Below are 6,842 nucleotides of genomic sequence, written 5' to 3'. Positions count from 1 at the left end.
TGCTTCTCCCAAAAACATATGGCTTGCAACCACAGCTTTCCTGTGAACCTGAGAATTTGCTTTCTCACTGGGAACTGTGCTTACAACCTCCCAGGAAGAAGCTGGCCCAGCGCTTGCAGGATGCTGAGGAACACGTTGAAGCTGTGAACTCAAAATGCGCTTCCTTGGAAAAGACAAAGCAGAGGCTGCAGAATGAGGTGGAGGACCTGATGATTGATGTGGAAAGATCAAATTCTGCCTGCGCAGCTCTGGACAAGAAGCAGAAGAACTTTGACAAGGTATTCTGGGCTCCAGCCCTGTGATTCCTGAGCAGAAGGTGGTTGCTACAATCATACTCACGCTCTGCTGCTCCTCAGATCCTGGCAGAGTGGAAGCAGAAGTACGAGGAAACACAGGCTGAGCTGGAGGCCTCCCAGAAGGAGTCTCGGTCCCTCAGCACAGAGCTGTTTAAGATGAAGAATGCCTATGAGGAGTCCCTGGACCACCTGGAAACACTGAAGCGCGAGAACAAGAACTTGCAGCGTAAGTCCATGGTCCTGTGCTCTTAGCAGGGCTTTTTTTCAACTGTCTCTCCACCTCTCCACATCTGTTTGCCTTAAGATCTACAAAGAAGTCTTTGCCTTAATGGGTCAGGGCTCTTCCTTTTTTTGCCTTGTGCATTACAATATAACTTTGCTCACACAGAGGAGATTTCTGACCTCACGGAGCAGATTGCAGAGGGAGGAAAGGCGATCCATGAGCTGGAGAAAGTCAAGAAGCAGATTGACCAGGAGAAATCTGAACTTCAAGCCTCTCTAGAGGAAGCAGAAGTAAATATTCATTTCTTTAATTTTAGTATGCAAAGCATAATGAGCATCATTATACCATTTTGATGCACAGGATGCCTTTGTTTTCTATTCCTGCTTAGACATGATGCAATATTAAATTCTTCCACAGAAGAGCTCATGTAAACTTACTGACATTGTCAATTATATAATTATATTATATAAATAATATAATTCCAGGCCTCCCTGGAACATGAAGAGGGGAAGATCCTGCGCCTCCAACTGGAGCTCAACCAAGTCAAGTCTGAGATTGACAGGAAGATAGCAGAGAAAGATGAAGAAATTGACCAGCTGAAGAGAAACCACCTCAGAATTGTGGAGTCCATGCAGAGCACCCTGGACGCTGAGATCAGGAGCAGGAATGAAGCCCTGAGACTGAAGAAGAAGATGGAGGGAGACCTTAATGAAATAGAGATCCAGCTGAGCCATGCCAACCGCCAGGCTGCAGAGGCACAAAAGAACCTCAGAAATGCACAAGGAGTGCTCAAAGTATGTCAAAACACTGATTTCTCACAGAAGTAAAAATATACTGGTGATTCAACTCTATCAGTTCTATCCTGATGTGAAAACAGCAAAACAGGAAAAAATTGCCTCACAATGTCTCATCTTTCTTACCAGGACACCCAGATACACTTGGATGATGCTCTCAGGTCACAGGAGGACCTGAAGGAGCAGGTGGCCATGGTGGAGCGCAGAGCAAACCTGCTGCAGGCTGAGATTGAGGAGCTACGGGCAGCTCTGGAGCAGACGGAGCGCTCAAGGAAAGCAGCTGAGCAGGAGCTTCTGGATGCAAGTGAGCGTGTGCAGCTCCTCCATACTCAGGTCAGTCTATAAATGTAATAGGTATTCATACTTCTGCTCCATACAAAGAAAATAGCTAAGGACTGCTTGAACATAAACAGGACTTAGTAAACTACATGTTGCAACATTTACAGTTCAAGAAATAGCAAAAGTGATTTTTCATCTGCAGATACAAGAGCTTGTAGCTTCGTTAGGCTTCAGTAGAAATATTAGAAAAGTAATCTTTTAGCAAAGTCATTGTGAGTATTCTGTAGAATTAGCCTTAATTTGCTTTCGACAACTAGACTGAAAATTATAAGAGAAGATTATATTAGTTTTCATGGCAAGTATAAATTCCTTCTGAGTTGACTCACAAACAAGAAGAAAAGTTTTATGGAGTGCATTCTTAACTACTGAAGCATATCACAGCCATGGGGAAAAAAGAAAAGCTACCCCATTGACTATTAGAACAGAATTCCATGAGACCTAATAGCACAATTGATGTTTAAAAGCAGTATTTTGCAGTGTTCTTGATTTGCTATTACAAGGTAATGGAAACAAAATGATGATATTGAAGATCTTCAGCAGAACACAAAAGAGAATCGACACCAGGATGAAACTAGAAACATTTCCAAAATTCAGTCAGATGTGAGAAACAGTTGTTAGGGAATTCACATAATTATGAAACCCATTTTCACTTTTTATGACTATATCCCATGGCTCTTCAGAAGTCTTCTGCTACAACTATTTTCGAGATGTTCTTCATATAAACATTAAGAGAACTCTATATAAAAGTGGGTACACTGTTTTTTACCAAATCTGGTATATTAACTCTGCTGGAAAAAACACAGTATGCCTTTTCTTTATCAGAACACCAGCTTGATCAACACGAAGAAAAAACTGGAAACAGACATTTCCCAAATTCAGAGTGAGATGGAGGATACCATCCAGGAAGCCCGCAATGCTGAAGAGAAGGCCAAGAAGGCCATCACTGATGTGAGTTGGGGCACTCCTTCACTGCTGACGGTGGATGCATTCTCCCTCAAAATATCTCCAGTCACAAAATGCCTGTGATTCTTCCTCCTCCAGGCAGCCATGATGGCAGAAGAACTGAAGAAGGAGCAGGACACCAGTGCCCACCTGGAGAGGATGAAGAAGAACCTGGACCAGACAGTGAAGGACCTGCAGCACCGTCTGGATGAGGCAGAGCAGCTGGCCCTGAAGGGAGGCAAGAAGCAAATCCAGAAGCTGGAGGCCAGGGTGCGTAGGACTGGTATTTTGCAAGTGTGTGCAATCCCAGGACAGAGAGAGCAGGGAAGCTCCAACGATGGGTTTCTCATTACAGGTGCGGGAGCTGGAAGGGGAGGTTGATGCTGAGCAGAAGCGCAGCGCTGAAGCCGTGAAGGGTGTGCGCAAGTATGAGCGGAGGGTGAAGGAGCTGACCTACCAGGTAAGGCAGAAAAAGACTTTTCTTACACATCCTTCTCTCATGAAGTCAGTATGCTGTCATACTGGCATTGTGATTTCTTGGATATTGTGATATTTTCCCATTGTTCTCCATCATTGACATGGTTAACATGTCTTTTTCTTTTGTCCTGCTGGACAGCAATGCTCTCTGAGGAGTGTTACTGCCTTTGTTTGAGCTGAAAGAAATGTAAGGTGGGAGGATAGGAAGCGTTACTATTATTTGCCTTTTTCTGTAGTCTGAAGAAGACCGGAAGAATGTTCTCAGGCTCCAGGACCTGGTGGACAAGCTGCAGATGAAGGTGAAATCCTACAAGAGGCAAGCTGAGGAGGCTGTAAGTATTACTGTTTGCAGTCAGTCTCCCTCCTGGCAGAACTGGCATTTTGTGTTGGCATTTTGTTCTGCCTAGCTCTGTTCAAGCCCTTAACATTTATGACATTTGTTTGTCTGTGTACTACATAAGATCTCAGGGATTCTTAGTACTGTTGCATCACTCAGTGATGTTGAAATCTAGTATCAACTCATATGGGAGCATGTCCTTGCTTTTTTCTTTCACTTTCTTTATCTCACATTCGATGATTTTCTCTTGAAGAGATAATAATTGCCTTCCAGAAATTGCTATACATGTTTTTATAGCAGGAAATATATGGAAAGTGTTTTAATAAAAAACAAGTCTACTTTGAGCTCCTGTGTGCCCTTGGAATAGTTTCAAGAGGCACTGGAGCACAGGTCTTCTGTTTGATCCTGTCAGTCAGTGGAATAGACTGAATGGAGCAGACAAATCTGGCAGAGAAATATGTGTTTACAGTCCTGGTCTTAAAGAAAAGGATTTGGCTTCTCTTAACATGGGACTCTGAGAAAATCAGTGTGATGGGGCCTGAGGAGATCCATCTATTGAAGGGGAGGCAAGGCATCTTTGATTTACGGGCTTGCCAGGATGGTGTAGAAAGCTTTAAACTGAAGTTGCTAGAGGAGTTGCCTCCATCTACCTGAATCTTAAGGAGGTCAGTAAGGAGTTTTCTGGGAATTACAATCTGACCTCAGTACCAGGGAAAGTTATGGAGCAGATCACCTTGAGTTCCATCCTATGGCTCATACAAGGCAATCAAGTGATTGGAAGTAGGTAGCGTGTGTTCATGAAAGGTAGGTGTGGCCTAACTAACCTGATCTTTGACAATATGACCTGCTTTGTAGAGGAAGTAAAAACTATGGATATTGTTTATCTTGAAAGCATTAAATGTTATTAGATACTGTAAAGCGTTTCATAATGTTGTCTGCAGTATTCTGAAGAAATCGGTTCATGATGTGTCGTGCACATGTACTCAGCAAAGAACTGGTTGGATGGCCAGGCTAAAAGAGTCCTAATTAAATAGAATTAGGCAGGAGAGTTATCTGCTTGAGGATAGGATGGGTCTGCAGAGGGATCTGGACAGGTCGGATGAGTATGTCGAATCCAGTTACACAGCATTTAACCAGATAAAATGCCAGATTCTGCCGTTGGGTCATAACAACAGTGACAGAAGCCTGGGGAGGAGAGGCTGGAAGGTTGCCCAGCAGGAAGGGCCTGGGTTACTTATCAACAGCCGGCTGAATGTGAACCAGCAATACACAGCTGGCCTATAGGCCAGCAGCATCTTGGCTTGTATCAGAAAGAGTGTGGCCAACTGGTCTAGGGAAGCAATTGTCCCTGGCACTGGTGAGACCACACTCAAATTTTGTGCTCAGTTTTGTGCCCCTCACTACAAGAAGGATATAGAGTTGCTCAAGCCCATGTAGATAAGAGCATTGAACCTGGTGAAGCAACTAGAGAACAAGACATACAAGGAGTAACTCAGGCAATTGGGGTTATTTAGTCTGGAGAATAGGAGGGTGAGGGGAGACCTTTCACTCCCTGTAACTACTTGAAAGGAGGTTGCAGTGAGACCATTTAGAATTTATGCTACTTCTTTGATTCTCTGTAGAAGTATTGGAGATATTATCCCAGTCTTTGACTCTTTTCTTATAATGACAAAGTACCACGGAATGTCCAGTGTAGGTTTTCAATAAGAAAAAATTACCGTTAAACATATAAAAACCTTTTTTTAATAAGTTTTAGTAAGTTTTCTAAAGAAGTCAGCATGAATTTGATAATCTTTTTAGTAAATCTAATATCAACACAGTGAAGGAAAAATGGAAATTGCATTATTTAAGATTTTCGTATCTGATTTCCTTTTCCCAGGAGGAGCTGTCCAATGTCAACCTCTCCAAATTCCGCAAGATCCAGCATGAACTGGAGGAAGCCGAGGAGCGGGCTGACATTGCAGAGTCACAGGTCAACAAGCTTCGAGCAAAAAGCCGTGAAATAGGCAAGAAGGCAGAAAGTGAAGAGTAGATGCCTCCAGTGGTGCAAAGTGAAAGAGAATTGCACAAAATGTGAAATTCTATCACTTTGATTTGTGATTACTGCTTAGTTCTTCATCAATCAATAATTAATGTTTAGATAATAAAAATTGTAGAGATTTTCCCATGGAAAATAATTGGTTCACTGCTGTATTTAGTCATTATCCTAGATTATTTTAAGTTTTACATTTTCCCTTGTTTACATTTTAAAGACCACCATTTAAGTAGTCTGTTCAGTTATCCGGCTTTGTTCTCCCCATGGAATTTCACATAAGAATTCCTCAAGGGAGAAAACCATTATTTCTTTACAACTGAATATAACTATTCCTTATACATTTTGCTTTAGGAAGATATTGCATTTTAATTAAAAGGCTTTGTTCAGGAAACAAAATTTAATTGCTTCTTCTAGCAACCCAGTATAATAACTGATTAATGAATATGTCATGTAGCTTAATTGCAGAAGACATTTTTTTCAGGTTACATCTTTTCAATTCTTCTAGACTTTTCACTTCGGGTATAAATGTCCTCAAAAACTACTTTTAATTTTTGTTCACAAAAGAGATATGCAAATGTGTATTGCATGGGCAACAATACAAGCTATCTCGTGTAGCTGTTCATCCTCTGTTCTCTAAAGCTGGCTAGGAGTTCTAAGCTAAGCAGGCAGAGCAGCAAGCAAACCATAATTAATCTTTTTAAGCCACTTATACTTTTATAAATTCCAGATATGTTTCTCTTCAGGACAAAAACTCCTGTTTAGCATACTACTATTTTTGTCATCTCACTTGCTTTCTTTTACACATTGTTTTTGAACATGTTGAAAAGTATGATAACAAATACCTGCAGGATTCTACAACTAAGATGCTTTTATTACAAGAGTAATAAGAGTAAAAAGAGTAGCATCCAAATGATGCTACTTCTTTTTCCATACCATGCTGCTGTATTTGTACCTTCTCTATTTTTTATTCAGAGTGGGACCAGGTAAGGTTTCATCAGCAGCATGAAGCTGAATGTAGGGTAGAACTCCTCCTCAGAATCTGGGATCTCTATCAGTTGATTACAGAAACCCAGGTCAGGTCCACTGTATCAACCCAACATGGCAACTCATCCATGGGAGTATGTACACCTGCTGGCAGCAGCACACAGTGTCACTCCTGTGGGACAAACACCACCTCATCACTATTGTGTGGTCCAAACACTGTGCAGTGCAGTTACAGCAAACTTCCTCTGACTTGTCACAGGTCTTATGTACTAATATGCCAGCTATGCCTAACAGGCTGAATATGAGTAGGCAAATCCTGAAGGAATAGTCTGGGTTACAGGTTTCCCCCTCCTGCCACACCTTGAAAATACTGAAAGCAGTGCTACCAAGGATCACTGAGTCTCTATACCCATAT

The 6,842-nt window shown here is 41.9% G+C and overlaps 1 pseudogene across 1 annotated transcript in view; it reads left to right on the top strand.

Annotated features, from left to right (window-relative positions):
• The window catches only part of LOC107322051, a 23,438-nt pseudogene extending 17,853 nt beyond the window's left edge, over window positions 1-5,585 (top strand). Inside the window, exons 31-40 of the transcript XR_004309242.1 lie at window positions 99-278; window positions 357-522; window positions 685-809; window positions 1,005-1,313; window positions 1,443-1,646; window positions 2,475-2,600; window positions 2,694-2,864; window positions 2,950-3,054; window positions 3,308-3,403; window positions 5,288-5,585. The product of XR_004309242.1 is annotated as a myosin-1B-like (transcript). The remainder of the gene's footprint in view (window positions 1-98; window positions 279-356; window positions 523-684; window positions 810-1,004; window positions 1,314-1,442; window positions 1,647-2,474; window positions 2,601-2,693; window positions 2,865-2,949; window positions 3,055-3,307; window positions 3,404-5,287) is intronic.
• The last annotated feature ends 1,257 nt before the right edge of the window (window positions 5,586-6,842 follow it).

Source organism: Coturnix japonica, chromosome 18, assembly GCF_001577835.2.
Source record: "Coturnix japonica isolate 7356 chromosome 18, Coturnix japonica 2.1, whole genome shotgun sequence".
Classification (NCBI taxonomy): Eukaryota; Metazoa; Chordata; class Aves; order Galliformes; family Phasianidae; genus Coturnix; species Coturnix japonica.
This window is presented reverse-complemented; position numbering and strand designations above follow the sequence as displayed.